This window comes from Calypte anna, chromosome 3 (genome assembly GCF_003957555.1).
Source record: "Calypte anna isolate BGI_N300 chromosome 3, bCalAnn1_v1.p, whole genome shotgun sequence".
Taxonomy (NCBI): Eukaryota; Metazoa; Chordata; class Aves; order Apodiformes; family Trochilidae; genus Calypte; species Calypte anna.
In genome coordinates, this window is record NC_044246.1 from 21631873 (window position 1) to 21651439 (window position 19567).

At 41.3% G+C, this 19567-nt stretch overlaps 1 protein-coding gene across 6 annotated transcripts in view; it reads left to right on the forward strand.

The window, feature by feature from the left end:
• The window catches only part of TRERF1 (transcriptional regulating factor 1), a 98290-nt gene that overhangs the window by 12770 nt on the left and 65953 nt on the right, over positions 1 to 19567 (forward strand). For all 6 annotated transcript variants that reach the window (XM_030448531.1, XM_030448536.1, XM_030448537.1 and 3 more), the window contains exon 2: positions 16951 to 17006. The gene's annotated coding sequence lies outside the window, so the exon portion shown is untranslated. The remainder of the gene's footprint in view (positions 1 to 16950; positions 17007 to 19567) is intronic.

Below are 19567 nucleotides of genomic sequence, written 5' to 3' on the forward strand. Positions count from 1 at the left end.
GCAGGCACATGCTGGGTAGGACAGTTGGAAAACTCTGGTGAGATTACTTGTCCCTTTTAGAGCTTGTGAGGAGCACTTCATCACTGCAGTTATTTGTATAGCCATATGCTGTTCTTTTTTCTTACATATGTTCTCTGATAATTGTCAGTAGCAGGTGCCAAGGCGGAGAGGTATTTAAAAATCAGTCTCTTCATGGGGATAAAGAATTGTGTGAGTATAGAGCCAGCAAAAAAGACCACACTGAAATTTTGGCTTCTGAAGGTCATGTTCCTTGCAGAGCAACGGCACACTGGGTAGTAGAGCTGCAGCTCTACATTCCAACTGTAGAGGTGTCACCTTTGAGGAGGAGTCTGTAGGTCTGGTTTTGGGTCTGTATATCTGTTTTTGCCTGAAATAAAGAAAAAGTATTATCCCTTCAGAGGTGCATAGCAACCCACAGGACCTCTGTTGGACACGTATTGCACCTCATATGGTGGCTTAGGTGGTATGGGCTGGTGGAATAAAATCTCTAGTTTTGTTTTACCCACTTTTTCACCCCACTGTTCCCTGTATATTTATTGAGCATCCTGAGCTGTTACGGTTGTACTGTTGGTTGCTGTTGAATTGCACACACACGTATGAGGTCACAGTTGGCTCCTACTCTGCTTGTAATTGTTGATGTTACATCTCCTTCCATCATCTGAAGAACAAACACTGAGTGCTAATATGGGGACACTTTAGTCACTCTGGACTTGGAATGATGCAATTGTGTCCATTGAAAGTAATTTTGAAGTGTATCGCATTGCCAGAATCTCCCAGTATCTGTGATACTGTGGTCACATCATCTTCACATCCCCACATGTAGCTCTCTGAATTGACTTTCCTTCTGCTTATCAGCTGGGGAACTTTCAGCTGGCTGTAACAGATTTCTAAGAGACCAACAATTCAGAACTTATCTAACATTTCAAAAGTGTCAAGGAAGACATAATGCCCCTAATGTTCTTTTTGTGTGGGGTTTGTTGGTTGTGTTGTTTTTTTCTTTTTTTTTTTGTTTCTGGTAAAGAACTATTAAAATATAGAGCACATACGGAAATGGCAGACGTTGTTGGGCTTTTTTCTTTTTTTCTCTTGTCCTTGTTTCTAAAATTAAGCACAAGGAGTTTGCAAGATCCTCTGAAGAATTCAAACAATATTGCACAGTCATGTGTTCAAGAAATCTTTTTAATCTGGTCACATATATTGTGAACAGATCCAGATTTGAAAAAGAATACGTGGCAGTAAGGAGAGACAAACCAAATGGGATAAAGACAGAATGCTGCTAAATCTCTAAAACTGTACTATTAAATTTAGGTTTTGTTGCTGGCGTTCTGTTGTGTTTCTTTTTTTTGGGAGGGTTGTCCTTCATGTTCTTTCCTGTGTAAGAAATTAACCTGTGGTTATCCCATGCAAAATGTTGGTAACTAAAAATTGGATCGCGCGACCCAAGTAGGGTCACTCTCTGCGTCAAAAACTTAAAGAGTGTCTTTTTCATGTCTTTTTCAGTTATGCATCTATTACAATTGCATCCATGCACCTGGATAGCAAGTTTTCATTCTGCCACTGGTAGTGTGTTTTTGAGTTGGATTGTAGGAGGAGTGGTGATCTCACAGATTGACCACAAATGCACTTGGTGATGTTCACATGGGCAGAGCTGGTTAAAATATTTGGGTCAGTGGGACAGTATCTTGATGAGCTGTCTGGTGGAGGACCCTGTAATATTAGCTAATTTTATTAACTTATGCTTGCTGTAGCTATATTTACCACAATAACTTTCTTGAATTATTTATTTCTTTAACTGCAAAACCGAGACCTTGAACTACTGCAAAACTTTTTGAGGTAATTTTGATGGCATGTCCCGTACCACTTCAGATCAAATACTACTCAAGTCAGACATTGAAGTGAATTTATGCTTTGTAACTGAAAAAGAAGTACAGGATGTGATATAACTGTATATGATACTCTTTTAATTGTTTCAGACAGTAAATTTACTAAAAAAGTCTTGAGATCTATACATATACACACACACACACACATACAGAGTGCCAATCTGAAAAGCAATGAATGCAGGCATATATGCATTATATTGCAGTTGTTTTCCCTTGAGGGGTTTGTTATTGTTGTCCCTTTCACAAACTGTGAACATGTAATTTTTCATGTGCTGTTCTTTGGCCCTCTCTGCCAGAGAGGCTCAATCTATCATGTTAAAAAAATCAATGAAAATTCTAGAGGTTTATTTATAAAGTAGAATGTGGAGAGAGGGTGCAAAAATTCCATTAAAATGGCAGTTTAGTGCTAGCTACATTTCTTTGGGACTAAGCTCCAGTATTTTAAACTATTAAAATTGTTATGAGAGTGCTTTTTAAGTACCACTAATCACAGTAAATATTTCTAGTTGAAGCTTGCTTTTATATAGTGCACTAGGATTCAGCTTATATATGTTTTTGGAATGTCTGATGCTGCCCTCAAAACATGATTTTAGCATCCACTTAAGAGCTTTAATATAGTTAACAATCTTGCAGGTTTATGCTCCAGTGAAGAAAAGACATGGATGTAAGAAGTCAGAATTTAGTTTCCTTCAGAAGCATGGGTGCACGTATGCCTTTGTGCAGATGCAGCTCTATGCAAATTATTAATTTCTAAAAAGTCTATACACTTCTAATGTAATTCATCAAAATTGCCTGGCTTGGCACATTCTGCTTCATTAGAGGAACTTATACATTACAGATGGCTGTGGGTTATTTTATGACATAGCAATTTTTACCAGTGACTTGGTAGTTGTCTACTCCATCTTTCCTATCCATAGAAATAAAGATGTCTTTCTGCTCATAAATGTGATGCTGAAGAGTTTATAGGATATTATCTGTAGTAAACCTCTTCACTAAACCTCTTCAAAAGCTTTGCTTTCCCCCAGCATCTTTCTGATTTACAGTAGCTGAAAAAGATTGATCTTGAAACTTGAGTTTTAACTAGAAATGTCATTGTATGATTTTGTGTTGTATCATCTTCTGTCCTGTGATGATCAGAATTGTTTATAGTTTATATGCCTTTTATTCACTTCCAAAAATGCCTAGAAAAAAAAGTGACCTCTGATTTGGGCCAAAAGGAGGCTTTTCCATCCCCAAATTATCCAGCAGATCATCAGAGAGCACGGCTTTCATTAGAAGCTGTAGGAGCAGGCTACATAAATGAACATGACAGAAGGCAAAAGAGAAACTCCAACTCACTGAACATTTGTGTGTGATATAAATATGTGCCCTGTCACACAGTCACATCTGTAACCCAATCCATCATTCCCACATTATTCATCCTTCAATTTTTCCTTTTCTTACTAGCTCACAACCTAGTTCTAGCTTTCTTTTTGCTGTTGTTGTTTGCATACATTTTACTCTTTTATGGCTGTGTGAAGTTGGAGTAATGATGCCAAAAAACTTTAAAAAAACAAAGTTATTTACATGGCCCTTTCACGTTAATTAACATTTGAAGTTTCAAAGAAAGGGACCTAGCCTGTGTAATTACAGTGTGGTTAAAAATCTGTGGAAAGTTCAAACTAGTGCTTGGAAAGTGGACAGTCTAAAGGGAAACCATTAAAGCTTGAAACAGCTACTAAAGGCAACTAGAATCTGTTCTGTAAGGTGCTTCTCAGTGTGAACAGGGAAGACTTCAGTTGTGTCATACAGCTCTGAGCAGAAATGATAGTTAGCTTCCCTGCTTTTGGAAAAATAAGCAAATGATGTTAATGAGATAAAGGAGAAAAGCATCAGTCAGGAAAAGAGAGTTTTTTCTCAAGCCTTTATAGTGTGGAGTCCCCAGTCCACTAAAAACTGTACTTTCAGGTGGGTTCACTGAGCTTGGCCAAATTGTGATTGCTGCCAGCTGAGTTGGGCACCCATGCCTGGCTCTTCTGCCTGGGGCCCCCCTCCTTCCTCCTCCTCTTCCTTAGCTTCCTAGGACTTGGGAAGGACCAAACTGGCTCCCTCATCACCTGGTCCTGTGCTGTGCTGCACTGCTGTGCTCAGACCTGTGTAAGAAGCCAAAAGGTAGGGAGAGAAGCTGGGAGAGGTACATGAAAGAGAGCAAAGCATCAGGCTGAGGCCTTTGGAGGGCATTCACTTAAGTCAGTGCTGTGGAGCTCACCCAAGATCATTTAGGAAGGGTGATGATGCCCTTGAAGAGAACTTGGGGTCTCCTCCTTTAGCTATCCCACAGCCTTAAGAGCACTGTGGAACTTATTCCTAGACTACAGCTCACTTGCCAGAGCAGCCATCCAGAAACTTTTTAAGGCCCTATGGTTTATTTTGTAGGATTCCATCTCTTCACCTCTCCTCTTAGCAGTAGGCATGTTCTCTGTCTAGTAGGATGTCTTTCTGCATGGTTTTCCTTCGGTTTCTCAGGAAATCTGTTTGTTCCTTTGTCAGCTTATGTCAGTAATGTAGAAGTGCTGAGAAAAGTAGGTTTCTATTAAACATTTCCACTGGAGTAGGATTGCTGGGCCCTGCGCTTGGCACGCTGTGGTCTGTCACTGCTCTGAGGTGTGGTAGGAGTGGGTTCTCTCTCAGAGCTGCTCCTTGAATCAGCTCCTTCATCTTTCAGCAGGCAGAGCTGCATCTTGGGTTGCTATCACTCCTTTCCCCTCTGTGCCCGTGCTGGTATTGTCTCTGCTTTTGCTGGCAGGACCCATGGTGGAAGATGTGGCCTGTTGGTTGCAGTGTCTGAGGTCCAAAAACCTCCCATCTGCAAGGTATGGTCATGGTGGAAAGCTGGATGGGTCCGGCAGGGTACTTGGACAAGCAAAATGACTTTTGGAGGAAAACCTGATGCTTGTCTCCTTGCTGGCAACATTGGCCTTCTGCAGATAGTGGTAAATTTACTTCTTTTTGTTGACTATTTCCAAGTTTTGGTGCTGTCCTTGGGGAGAGCAGCCTTGTGAGATGCAAACAGCCACCACGTGCTCTGTGTAGCAGGTGAAATCTGTTGGATTAGAGCTGAACAGCTGATTTAGTTCTGGATCATACTCAAAATTAAGCTGCTCAGGTTGGTCTAAGAGGTAGCTGCTGGTTGCTTTGACTTCTAAGATGTCTTTGGGATGAGTGCTGCCTTTTGCTGTCTGCCTGCAGAGTGAGTCCAATGGGATGCTTACAATTCACTGCTGTAGTGTTTTTGCTGGGGTTGGGGCATGGACCAGCTCGTAAAGAAACTGCCTGTTCCACCTAGTGATTTTTTCCTATTACTGTTATTTGGGGCATGGTGATGCCACCCTTTCTGTATGTGAAAGGAAAAGAAAAAAGGAGCCTGTTTTTTTGTGGATTTGCCATGGGGAGGTGGGGTGTTAGCCACTGCTGACTGGAAAAGACTGTCTTTCCAGAGGTCTGAGCCCTTACAGGTCTGTGGTCTTATTTTTGTAGATCTCCAGTGCACTTCAAGAAGATCATTCAACCATTCAAGCAAACTGGTGAAATGGCATGGCTTTACCTTCAGGAATTTTCCCCACCAAATTTGTTAGTCTTGCCCCTTCTTCAAGTTGTGCATGCATGCAGCATCAGCCCTCTCCTGTGCCAGGGATGGAGCTGCAGTAAGCAAGGAAGGACTCTCTCGCCTCATTTAATTTTTGGCAGAAGGGAGGAAGTGGTAGATACCAATCATCCTTGCTCACACATCCTTCCACGTGCATCTTGCTGGTGACCACCCAAACTGTCCCCTAGAGATGCTACCCTACCATGACTAATTTCCTGCCTTTTATTGTGAAAATGCAGTCATCAAAGTTGTGCAGATCAGCTGGGGCAAGTTCTAGCATCTTTTGTATATGAAAACCTAGAAAGCATACTTCTGGGGAGAGGTGGTAGTGATGGATTGGTTTGGGTTTTTTGTGTGCATGTGATTTGAAGAAAGGGAGGGCAGTAGTGAATGCTGAGGGTTTTAATAATTTAATTGGTGTACTCTGATTTCACAATCAAGACTTAAGTGCATTGGAAATAGCAGATACAAACTCTGCCAGGTACAAAGACCTAGCCCAGTCTGTAATAATTAAAAAATTTATACTGTTAATTATAATGGCATAGCTGATTGGTGAGATGATCCACCTGTGTAATAAACGTTACCATGCCTTTCCTCTGCTGTTTATACAAATATTTTTATTGGTACTGTTTTGTGAACTGCACTACTTCTGTGACTCTGTGTTAGGCATATCTCTGATTAAACTTTCTTGAAGAAATATTTTAACTAATAGGTGTACAAGCATGTGAATTAACCAATACTTTTTTTCATTGTTTTCCCAGCTGTAAAAATTTTCCAGTTAAGGAAAATACTGACTTTTATCAGCAAGTAAATACTACTCTAGGGAGAAGACTTGGTATTTTCCTGTGTTTTTTCTTTGAGATGTGTGTGTGTTTTAAGGCAGAATTCTAGCTGAATAAAAATCCTTCCTTGAAGTATTGGTGACTTGGTAATGTAAGGTCAGATATTATTTATACTTACTGTGTGCCACTTGTTTAAAAACAATTTTCTTGCATATGTACAAATGCAGATGTTACAAAATGCAGAGCACAGAGCAGAACAGGGTAAACTTTAATTGTAGTAGATGCACTAAATTGAGATGCCTGGGGAAGTGAATTTAGAAAGAGAGGAATTAGGCAATTCAGAAGACAGAAATCAGCTAGGTTAGTACATTTTCAATATCTGAAACTGCTTTAACCAGATTCTGCATTCATTGGTGGAGCTATAAATAAATACAGAATAATTTTACAGAGCTCCATGGAGTTTATGCAGATCGGTATGAGCCCAGCGGCTCTCCGTGTCTGGCCTCACTTCCTCCTCTGCTGGAAAAGCCAACCCAGTTCTTAAAAACTGGGGGGAAACTAGCTGGGCATTAATTTCATGTCACTTCATTCTTGGGTTTTGTTTTGTTTGAGTTTTTTAATTTAATAAAAAAATATAAATATAAGTAAAAAAACTCAGCCATACTGTTTCTTAGGAGCACTGGGAGAAATGGTTAACTAAGGAGTTTCCTGTAAAGAGTTTTGCCCCAGCGTTTGACTCCAAAAAAGCACAGCACAGATACACACAGCCTTGCAGCCTCTCAAAGCCTGCCCGAGCCCTGCAGACAGCCTTGCTCTCTCTCCTGTGGCCACCCCAGCCTGAGCACCCATGAGGGGAGGTTATAGCACAGAGGGCTTAAAGGTTTGGTAAACACATCAAGAGGGACAGTAACGTTTCCCCTGTTTCAGAGTGGGAACCAAGATAGAAGCAACAGAGTTAGATGTATGTTATCCTAAAAACAGGGTTAGGAAATTCCTTGGATGGTATGAACTCAGCTTTTTTGCAGGGAATTGTCTTTTGATTGCTTGGCTTATTAGGAATTGTTTGATAACATTTAATCTCAGGGAAAAGTGAGTTAGTTACCTAAAACAACTTCTTCATTAAAGCCTTTGCTTCAGTGTAAAATATATGAAGTTTAAAACAAAACAAAAACTTTTTTTTTTCTTCCTTTAAAATTGTCTCGAAGATCTGACAGCAAGCTGTGAAATGGTTAATACACTCCCTATCTTGACTTGAGCCTGTATGTCCACTCTAGGAAGTGGAACGTTGTGATAAGCAGAATAGAACACATCTAAATTGCTGCATACTCAATTTAAGTGCTTTCTGGGGCCTTCTCCTAGTGGAGTTTTGCAGGATGAAGACCATGAATTAGTTTCTCCGTAGCTGGCTGAACAAGGTAAAGAAAAAAATAGCATGTATGCTCAAAAGAGGTCGTAAATAAGAGGGCAGTTCAGCTTTTATTTTAACTCCTGGCAACGCAGATTTTATCAAATTGCTATTAAAAGAGACTTGGGGGGATGCAAAACAGACCTGTTGCAGCTTCCTCTGATCCCAGCACTGGAGTGCTGTGGTAGCAGTCTTGTGATTCTTGGGTTAAGAACAGTAAAGCGAGACAGCAGGAAGCGGGGATGTAAACGGTGCTTTCTTCTTAGAAGCCACAGGACAATAGTTACATCACTGTTTTTTCAACCTGTAAGCAGTCTTCAATTGATGCAGCCTTTTTCATCAAATCTCTTTCATGAAGAAATATATATATATGTATATAATCCATAGTGCTTGATGTGGTTGCATTCTTAACTTCTTACAGTGGTGGGCTATGCGGACATCATAACTGTTTGGAAATGGTTGTTTTATTGTAGACCTTATTAGCTGGGAGGGAATGGGAATTACTAATTTGTTTTTATTAAAATAAGGGCAGTATCTTTTCTTCCTTATCTTTTCCCCCTGTCCTTTTGAGTAGCTTCTTCTTTTTTTTATCTCTTTCTATGTGAAGTCTGTTCATGATCAACTGTATTAGTAAAATATTAGACAGTTGTTCTTCAGCATTTGGTGTAATAACCCGTTTCAGAAAAAAAACAGCTGAAACATTTTTACTGAAGAGTTAAATATTCTAAAGTTTTGGCTCTGGAATCCCACTTTTTTCTTTTGAAATTTTTACTTGTTGGTGTAGTTCTTTTCAAGAGATTCTGCCGCTTTCAGGAAAAAAAACGATGCTCAATGAATACCATGGGATAATACAGAAGCCTTTGTAGGATGTGCACTGACCTACCTAAGAAACCCAAGAGAGACAATTACAATCTTTCTTAGTCTACATGTAAATGCACTTTGCAAATGTTTTTCCATGCAAAGATATGAACCATTTACATTTTGGCGTTTATACCTATATGGAAAATGGACTTTAAAAGAGATGCTTATTTCAGGCAACTTTTGACGAGTTCCAGATTTAAACAATATAAATTATAGCACATTAAATTATTAGGCATCTTTACTAGGGTGTAAGGAAGATTTATGCTGTAATGAAATATTGCTGCAACCCAATTTAGAACTTGACAAATCTGGTTTTATTGGGCTGAATTATAAAGGATACCTCATTATTTGAGAGGAAAACTTTTTTAATTGTTATTTTTGGCACTGTGGTCTCCTCTTTGGTCGGGCTGTACTCTGCAAGAGCTGCTTTGGGCAAGGTGTATCAGCTGATCCTTTTTCAAGGGAGATGTGAAGGATGAAGTCATAATTAAGGATCATATCCTGGCAAGCCTTTCTTACCACATGTGGTCACTGATTTCAAGTTAAATACTCACAGACCTCATTGCTCCTCAGGGTCAGAAATGCAGGTCTTTAAAGCACAAACTTTTACTTTGTTGTTGGCTATTTCTAATAGATTGTATATATCAGATACTGTATATACAGTATCAGTAGTTATGCAAAATTAAATTTAGCTACACCAAAATTATATATATACTGCTTGTTTGGGGTTTTTTTGTTTGTTTTTAAAAAGGACCTCCATTCTTCTGCATACAGACCTCGATTGCCTCCTGCTTTATAAACTCCAGGCATGCCCTTGTGCAATGTATTTGAACTATGACCTGGCACTTTTGCTTTCAAGCACACAATAGGGGACATCACAAAAAGTAATTATAATTTGCTTGATTTAGGAAGCCTACTCAGTTTTGGATAGCAAATACCTCTTTCACCATCTTCTCAGACTGTGTGTGATATTCTTAAGTTGCTGTTAGAAGTTCTCAGTTGAGAAACAAAACTGGAAACAAACTTAAGTTTGTGCATTTTATTAGCTGAAGAGCAAATTTTGGCTCGAAATAGCATTTCTTTATAGGGTCATCGGTTTCTTGCGTGCAAGTTTTCTGTTTCCCCCACTGCCTGGCATGCAAAGTGATGGATAGTAAGCAAGTTGCATACACTTGAAACTACAACCATATATGCGCACATACGGGAGCAAGTGACAAAGGAAAACAAATTACGAGGTCTGAATTTAGCCAGTAAATCTTTTGGGTACCTTTTCTTCTCGTTCCTGGCAAAGAGAAGTCTCAACTTCTCCCAGGGCCATCTGTGTGTTACCTGGCCCTGGGGTTCCACAAGTGCTCCTTATGTGATATGATGTGCTGTGCCTACCAAGCTGGGGGAGTGGGGCAGTGCTGGATGGCTTACGTGGTCAGGTATGAGTAACAGATGGAGTGTTTACATCTAGGAGAATCTTACACTTAAAATTACTTGCTGGTGAGCACAGCTTTAAAAGTTCAAGAAGGGTCGCAGTTCGGTGTGTGTTGAATGTGCACTATGTGCTTCCCTTCAACTATAAACCATTTGCTGAGTTTTACTGGCTCTGATGTTTAGTCTTTGTCCCCCTGTTTAGACATCAGTAGCCAAGTGTTTTGCCTCTGTACGTAGCCTCAAGTTGTACTTTTTTTCCTCATGTAGTCATCAGATCAAATTATTTATAAAATGAGGACATCCTTTTGGATTTCATGTGTAAACAGTCTAAATTACGTGCACAGGCAAAGGGATTTTTGTTTATCTACAGTTGAAACCCAAATATTAACAAATGCTAACATTTAATAGTGAGGTTCCCCCAACCCCCATCTTCATGTAAGTTTTCTCTTTTAGGCTCAGATCTTCTTTTCTCTAGATTACCCATAGAAAAACTTTCACCTTGCCCTTGATAAGTTACTGGTTGCACTGTGTCAATGCAACTTATGATTTATCATAAATTAGGGTAAGCAAGTGAACTCTTTCAGAGTGGCTCCTACTGGGCAGGTATCAGTGTAATAAAAACTATGCCCACAATAGCTGGTGTGTGCATTTGAGGGCAGGATCTGCTGTCTTCAGGCAACATGATGACTCCAGGTCTGTTCATTTTGGAAGCCTGCTGCCAGTCCACCAAGCTGCTGTTTAAAATTTGCTTGGAGCCAAGTTGGTATTGGACTTTGCTGCTTATTTGTAAGACATCTCAGCAGGCAATAAACTGGGTAGAGGTTTGGGGGTGGTGGGAGGGACTCACAAGATTAGAGGGGCTGGTGGTGTCTCAGGCCCCTGCAGCTGGGAGACAATCTTTCTGTCACTGCTGCATCTTTTTGCACATGTTGTGCTGGAGATCTGGGAGGTACCAGTCAGAGCAGATGTTTTTGGTTGGAAGGGGTGATGGAAAAGCAAGAAGTGGGATGTTGTAAAACAGAAGCTGAGGGATGTGCAAGGTGCATATTACATAGGTTTTAAAGGTACCAATTGTTTTAGGTTTCTGGCTCTTTTAAAACAAAATTGCAAATATCCTCTTAGCCAATTACAACAAGGTTTGCAAATCAAACGCAAATCTGAGCATAGCACTACACTTGAGTGAGCTGTGCTAATCTAAGATGAGCTTCTGTTTCCTGCTTAGAGCTTCTCCCCCATGCTCTTGCTTGACGAATGCATAGTACTGCATGCTGACAGACACCTTTGAGACACAAACCAATTAAAGAAGTGTGTGGTAGTGACTGTTCCAGCCTTAATACTTTATGGGCTTATTGGCTACCTACTCATGGTTAGGAAGTTGCTGTTTGGAGTTAAGTAGGCTGCAGGGGAGTCCTACATTTGTGAATTAACATCCAGTTGTCTCGGGTCCTTTTTTTGTTTTCCTATGATCAGACAAGAAGTGTAATCTGCTAATAAAAGTAATCTCTGTAAGAAGATGTATGGTATAAGCATCGTGTGAGCAGAATATTTTAGTAGCTGAGCTGTTGAACTGATACAATCTCAAGTAGTCCAGCTCTGCGGTTTGCATAAAAGTGGCCCCTTAAAGACCCTGTGGTCTCATCTTCCACAAGCAACTCAGTGACAGACTTTCAGTTTCCTTACAGTAAGGGAATTGGTAGAGAATTTGCCGTTAGTTCTCTCTGTGCATTTTTCCAGACATTTTGGCCTCCACAAACTGTACAGCCTCACTTTTCTCTGCGTGGGAGAGTACAGACTGCTGCTGAAGGCAAGGAGGAGAGATTAACATTCATCTGTTCTCTCCTCCCTCTCTTTTCCATGCCGTGGGCACAGGAGACTTAAGAATGTGCAGCTCCCTGGGGGAGTGTTTCTACTCCTTGCTCTGATGAGAAGGCCACAGAGAACGCGGTAAGGTTGTGTTAGTTTCACATTGCTGATTAAATAGGCACATGAAAAAGCCAAGTGCAGCAGCTCCCTAGAAGAGGTCAGAGAGGAAGATGGAAAGACCAGAATAAGCCTTAGGTTGCTCCCTTGCTAAGAGAGGTCTTTTTCCAGAGTCTGTGTGCATTGAAGGCTTAATGCAAAGTCTGCCTCTTCACTTGGGTCTTGCAGGAAAAGCACTGTGAGTTTATTTTGCAAGAACCTCTTTTGAGCAGAGATACTTCTTTCTTGATTCTTAGACTGTGTTTTTTAATGTTGCATGTATAGCCAGAAAATCTGATGGGGAATATGGGAAAACAAATGTGGGTGTTGTGTTTGTTTTTTTAAAAAAAGTCTTTGCTGGTGTGAAAGCTAGAGATGACGTTGTTCATGCATGTACAATTGCAGCAACAGTGGTTGATAACACGCAAATGCAGGATCAAGAGATTTAGTTTCACTTTGTGGCATTGGCAGGGACAGGAAAGGTCTTGTGAACACACGTTTCTGAGTCAGTCTGCCACAAGGGGAGCTTTCAGACAATATTACCCTTTGGTATTCATTTACCCTTCATAGGAGGCAGGTACCCAGGTGGGTGCACACTGTGAGGAGGTGATGTATCTGCTCACGTCTGTGTGACAGCCTCAAACTGCCTGTGCAGAAACAGCAATTGCCTTGTTGTCCCCAGCGTCTCCTGCTACTACCAAGTTAGAGGATCTCTCTCCACTAAAAGCCACGTGTTCTTTCTCCCAACCACCCTCCATCCTAATGATGACTGGTTGATAGCTAGTATTTACTAATTTTGGGCTGGGAAAAGTTTGTTCTTGGTGAACTGTGATCAGGAGGTCCTGCTCCTCCTTCAGTTAGTAGCCGCTGCAGGAAAGAGAGCAGTGGACCTCTTCCCATCCTTTCCCATGCCAGGTACTGCCTAGCAGGATGTGACAAGCCAAGTGCCACCACCACAGTGTCCCGGAGGTGATGGAGCTGGTGGTGTGGATGGTGACTGTGAGAATCACAAAATTTGGGAAGTCTTACAAGCACATCTTGCGTGAGTACAAATGCAGTATTTTTGGAAATACATAGTGAGGGTTTTATCCTGGGTAATGTATGTATTGGTGATGGAAACAGGGAATTTCTATGGAGCTGCTCGTTCAACTTCTGGAAGGATGTTGCTAACAGGCATCAAGGGTATTGAGGTCAGCAAAAAAGGAACAAAACCTCCCATTCAGATAAGAGCAGGGAAAGGGAAACACTGCCACGTGTGGGACTGGGTCAGGCTGAACTGGTCTGTGCAGTAGGTTCTGCAGCTCTTCAGAAACACAGTAGGGTGTTGAGCTTCCCAGCTCAGACAGGTCTACATTCATGTCCCAGTCAGGCTTTGTGAAAGCAGAAACAGCACCATCTGTGTCCCACTTCATTCAAAAAAGATTTTTTTTTTTCTTTTTTAATCTTGAATGCCAGCCATCTGCTGATACTGCATCCAAAGTCTATCCCCATGTCTGAGGGTAGAGTAGGAAGATGGTTTCTGTCAAGAGAGGCACCATTCAAAATGGAAGAGCTGCCTGTACCTGGGGGCGCTGCTGGATCCACTAGAAGAGCATGTGCAGAACGGTTTGGCATCTGTGTCCAGCCACATTTTGTAATATCAAAACAGTCCTTCCCTGAGAGAGGAAATCTGAATCCCATCCTGCTCACAGCATCCACAGCACTTGGTTTATGGATCAGTAAGAGGAGATTTGTGTGTGTCTGTAGAGTGGATTCACAGAGATGGGGTGGTTAGGAGCCAGTATACTGATGGCTCAGGCAAAAAGATAGTAATTTTTTCTCTGTAACCTGGTCATTGGGTGTCATGTTGTTTTGGAAACCAGTTAGGTTGTGGTTTTACACAAGCTGGCGATTATAATAGGCCCACTGTCTCAATGGGAACCATCACGGACCCTCAGCCGGATGCAGGAAATGAGAAGACTTGTTTTTCTTTAATTGTTTTTGCCCCACATCTCCCCCAGCAAATGCCCAGTGAGTTTTAATTTGCTTATGAAGGTGCTTTTTCTGAAGTCAGTGTGTCATTTTTCTTTGTTGTTTTTCTTTTTTCCTCTCTGTAGTACAGGTTGAGTGCTGCTTCTGTCCTGATAACTCTGTGTGAACATGAACAAAAGTCAGTAGAGAGTTAAAAAAAAATCCATTAATTAAAATATTTACATTGGAAACTGCAAAACATTTACTCTCTGAGTAAAACAAACTTCCCCATTGTTCTTGTATGATTGCTGCAGTTTCTCTGAAAACAGCCAGGAAGAGATTGTGCTGTGAGGAATTTTACTGGGTTGGCAGAGGAATAGGAGGGCAGGGATTCTTAAGTGGGATCTTGGTCAGTGGCTCTCATTTGTTCAAGTTTTTCTGTTACATGGACAAAAGATCTCTCCTTCACAGAAAAAAGGAATGCAAAAAAGAATGCAAAAAAGCAAACCCCACAGTAGTGTAAGTCTTGTTGTCATATTCTTTTTTAAAATCATAGAATGGCTAGGGTTGGAAAGGACCTTATAGGTCATCTAGTTCCACCCCCCTGTGTGGGCAGGAACATCTTCCATTAGACCCAGGTTGCTCAAGGCTCCATCCAACCTGGCTAATGTCTAACCTGTATCTCCTGTCTTCAAATTTTAAACCATTTCCCCTTGTTCTCTCACTACACACCAGTGTAAAAAGCTCTACCCCAGCTTTCTTCAGATATTGGAAGGTTGCTATAAGGTCACCTCGGAGCCCTCTGTTCTCCAGGCTGAACAACCCCAACTTCCTCATCCTCTCTTCATAGGGAGTGTGCTCCACCCCTCTGATCATTTTAGTGGCTCTCCTCTGGACATGTTCCAGGAGCTCTGTGTTCTTCTTATGTTTGGGACTCCAGAATTGGACGCAGTACTCCGGTTGGGATCTCACAAGAGCGGAGTAGAGGGGAGAATCACCTCCCTTGATCTGTGCTGCTTTAGATGCATCCAGGACCCAGTTGGCTCTCTGAGCTGCAGGCACACATTGACAGCTCATGTTGAGCTTCTGGTCCACCAACACTCCCGAATCCTTGTCCTCAGGGCTGCTCACAATCCTTTTTCCTTCCAACCTGTATTCATGCATGGGATTGCCTCGAGCCAGGTACTGGACCTTGCACTTGGCCTTGTTGAACTTCATGCAGTTTGCTTGAGCCCACTTACTGAACCTGTCAGGGTCCCTCTGGATGGCATCCCTTCCCTCCAACGTGTTGACTTGACCACACAGTTTGGTGTCATCAGCAAACTTGCACAGGGTGCTTTCAGTTCCACTGCCTGTATCACCTACAGGGATGTTAAACAGCACTGGTCCAGGTGCTGACACTTGAGGAGCATTACTTGTCACACATCTCCATTTGGACACTGAGCCACTTATTGTTATATTATTTTGGTAATGCCAAAAAATAAATTACCACCAGTAGAACATGAGAAAATCTTATTCATTGGATAAAAAACTTCTTTTTAGCGTTTAAAGTATACACTAATGTACTTATAAAGAAAAGGGAAAAAGAGAAACATCCCAGGGCAGCCACTTTGGACCCTGGCTCCCAGTCAGTCCCTCTTGCTGGGAACTTGAGTGCTGCCATCCTTATTTTGCTGATGGGCAAAAGGCAGTGTGGCAAGGTGAAGGATGACACCTTGCCATGGCTCTGAGCACCTGTGGATCCCACTGGCATCTGTTGCCATAACAGCTGCTCAGTGTCCAAGGAAAGTGAAGCCAGGGTGCAAGTCAGTGATGCCACACCAGTAAAGCACAATGTTTTGTTTGCATCTAATTTTGCACTTTAGGCTCAGGGGTACTCTTGGTAGCATCAAACTAAGATAGCTATGCAAACAAGAAAACAATTTGATGCAAATCATTCCATTCCTGCCATATCTCCCTCCAGACAATTGGATTGAAAAATTAAGTGTTGTTTGATTAGGGGATGTTTTTTTAATAGTATTCTCTCATAAGTGTGCTGTTTCACTCAGACATTTCTGGCTTTTTCCAGCCTGGCACTGAACTAGGATGTTGAAAAAGCCAAAAGGGTGTGTGGAGAGGTTGGTTTGTTTGGTTTTTTAGATTCTTGGTTCACATTTCTCACTCTAGGCAAGCTCTTATGCTTTCTAAAGTTGCCAAATGGGAGGTCTCTCTTCTGCCCTAGTGACTCATGGACTAGCTGAATTGCAGGTCATGTCTCCTTTTCTTAATAGTGCCACAGAGTAGTGTTTGTTCAAGCACAAGTATCACGACTGTAAATTTTATTGACAGTTGTGAGGTTGCCATTTGGTTGGGTAGGTGTGTAGCTCTCTTTCCTATGATCCGAGGTATGCCAGACTGCGTCATGTTTGCTTAAAGAAACATCTTTGCATTGAAAGGTTGGTTTGTAAAAATGTTAAGAAATTAAATGTGCTTGTTCAGGGTAGGCGTCATCTAAACTCGTGCATGAGAGCTTTGTTCCATCCATTTCTTGCATGCTTTACTGTATTTAAGAAAGGCTGCATGCTGACAGTTTCTTGGCCCGGAGATAAAAGGTGCTGCATACCCAGGTTTGATACACTGATGGAAAATTGTCTCCATGATGTATAATGCTGCTGTGATTATTTCTAGCTGTTACCACTGGTCTCATTTTACAACCATTCACATTATGTAATTTGAGCCTCATTTAGTTTAATGAGAGGATGCTGCAGACTTATTTATGACTCGGCAGGGCAACCTGTACGCTTTGGACACCTCTGTTATCCTTGCTGAAGGAGGAAGAGTGTATTTCTTACAGAACATGTTACAACATCTTTAATACCTTTACATCCACATTTCCCAGACTGCTGCAGATGGGAGGGCTACTTGCCTAGGGTGTAGGTTATACTGGAATTGTAGCAGAAGTTTAACTCTTCTGTGTTTTGGTTTTTTTCCTGTTGAACTGCTTGTTAGCCATTTGCTGTAAGGTTATCAGGAGATATTAATGGACTTTTCCGTTTATTACAGATGGAATTTGATGACTTGCTGGCTTCTGAATAGGACAAGGAGATGTGTCTGATAAGGTAAGATAGAGGGTAAGATAAATATGTTCCTTCACAGCCTGGACTCACTGGTTTTCTGCTCCGGTTGAAGGCAACAGTTTCTCTCTGTGACAGAATCCTGCAAATAATTGGAATATTTATTTTTGAGTTACATCTGCCTCTGACCCCCTTAGCAGAGACCATTTCTGTTCTGTACTGATTCTGTCCCAGTCTTTTCTTCTCATGAACTGATGTACAAAGTCCAGAAGACAAAAATATGCCTTTCTAGGCATGGGGCTTAGAAAGATATTTATCCTTCTACATTAGAGGTTTTTATAAAGTACCAGATGAGGTAGGAAGGGGTTTTGTTCAGTTCTGTGATATTGCTCACCGCCTACACATTTGAAAGGGAAGAAGATCTTTGAGCTGTTTAACTTTTATGCTTTAAAACTTGTTTTTCCTGTTGCACTATTTTCAAATTTTGACTTTTATATTAGTACAGGGTGTATCTGAGTAGAAAAGCACTATGTTTGAATTTGAAATGAGTATTTGCTGTCACTAATATGTCAAAGAAAGCTGTAGGTTTGCTGATACATTTTTATTATTTTGTTTTTTTTTATTTTAATAGCATTTTTAAAAGGCAGTGTTTAGATAGATAAACTTTTTCTTTCAGTTTCTGTTTCAGAGGCTTCCACTGGCAGAGAGGAGTAGATGTCTAATACTCTTGAGTGTTATGATAACCGTGTTCAAAAAACAAACAGATAAACAAAGCAGAACTATCACATAGGGATTGTCACTGTCTTTCAACATTTGACTCACCTTGTGACTATCCAGGTCTGTCGCTCACGTGTTTCATTTTGCCTTCTCTGCCTTCCTGAGCTCTGTACTACTTACAGGCCTCAAAAATCCCTATTGTTCTTTTTAGCTGTCAGCTGTAAAACGTAGTGGAAACAGCTAAATGCATGATGTCATTGTATGAGGAACAGGACTCTGTGACTTATTCCTCTTTCTCCTTGGATTCATGGATTTAGCTCTTGTAGACATTCTTGAGGGGGTTTTGTTGTTGGTTTGTTGGTTGATTGTTTTTTGTTGGGGTTTTTTTGTTTGTTTGTTTTTTGTTTGGTTTGGTTTGGTGTGGTTTTGTTCTTTTTTCTTCCATTTAAATTTTGTTCTCTAAGTAGGATTACCCTTTGGAGGGTGGCTACCCAAGAAAGAGTTGAAAACTGAATGGCTCCTGGTGCTGTGTGGCAGCATGAAAGAATCAAAGACTTGCTTGCTGCTTAAGTTTTTTTCACAAGTGTAAGGCATTTTGTCCATTCAGACTACCCTCTTTCATGCCACTGTTGCATTGTAGGATGGATATTTTATGTAATTGTTTACTCTCCACCCAAAGGTGCTCATGTATGTGTATAGCTGCTAAAGTACAGCTCTTCAGGTGAGAGGTCTTGCAGTCTGTGGTGCTGTTACACAAAGCACCTCGCATGCATACCTCATTTGTTATGTAAACCAGCTTCTTCACTTGCACGTGTTGGAACCGGTCTACCTATGATCCAGGAACAGGTAATTACTGAAATTGCTTCCAGGACTTCATGGAGTGTGCACACAGAGAGGGTTCAGCTGCCATCCCATGGCACATCCTCCATGGGCATTGCTACGGCTGGAGCCAGCGCGGTGCCCACTGTGGTGTAGTCACGGGTGTGCCAGCACTCCCAGTGAAAGGCAGCATGGCCCGGGTGGGATGGGTGAAAGTTCTTGTCTTCAGGCTGGCTTGTTCTAGCAGATTGGGTTGGCTGAGAAGTGCATTTATCCCACGTCAGTGCAGTGTTGGAGTCTTTGGTGCGCATGTGGGATGGTGCTTTAGTTGTACTCATTCCTAAGATGTTACTCTTCATGTGTTATACACATAGTATGCAGTGTCTATATATATTATGTTGCTTAGTTTTAAGTACTTTTCTGTGAAGTGGATATTGATAAATCTGTGCGCTGTAACATAGGCACAGTAGATGGCTGCTCTTGTACTGTCTTTCCTCATAAAACAACCACCAAGGAGGCTCCGTTTCTAGCAAGTTCTGCAGCTTGAGGCCACAACATGTTTTGCCACAGCTTTATTGCCAGCCTCAAGCACGTACCAGGTGTGAGTCAGAGCCCTAACGGCTGCAGGACTGGATTTAAAATGAGATTCTGTGAGGAAGAAGTAACACTCTACTGGCTCTCATCTTTCACCTCTAGTAGAAAATATTCTGTCCTCATTTTGTATGATACCCTCTCAGAGTTGAAATTACTCCTGAACTATAAATGTGTGAATCTTGTTCTCCTTTCTCCAAGAGGGCTTAATTTTTAGTCTTCTCTAGCAACCTGGGCTGGAGAAATGCCACTGTCCCACTCTGAGTCCTCCTGTATCACAAGAAACTGCTGTCCTGGTTATGCTCCTTCTCAAGGTCACAATTGTCAGGTGTCCCTCATTCCTTAAGCTGTCCCTTACTACTATGGCATCAGTGTTATTTTCTTTTTTTTTTTTTTTTTTTAAACTTTCTTCTCCCTTTCTGTGTTCCCTCTCCCCGTTTACATTTGTGTTTCCATTCATCCAGACAGGCATCTGGATC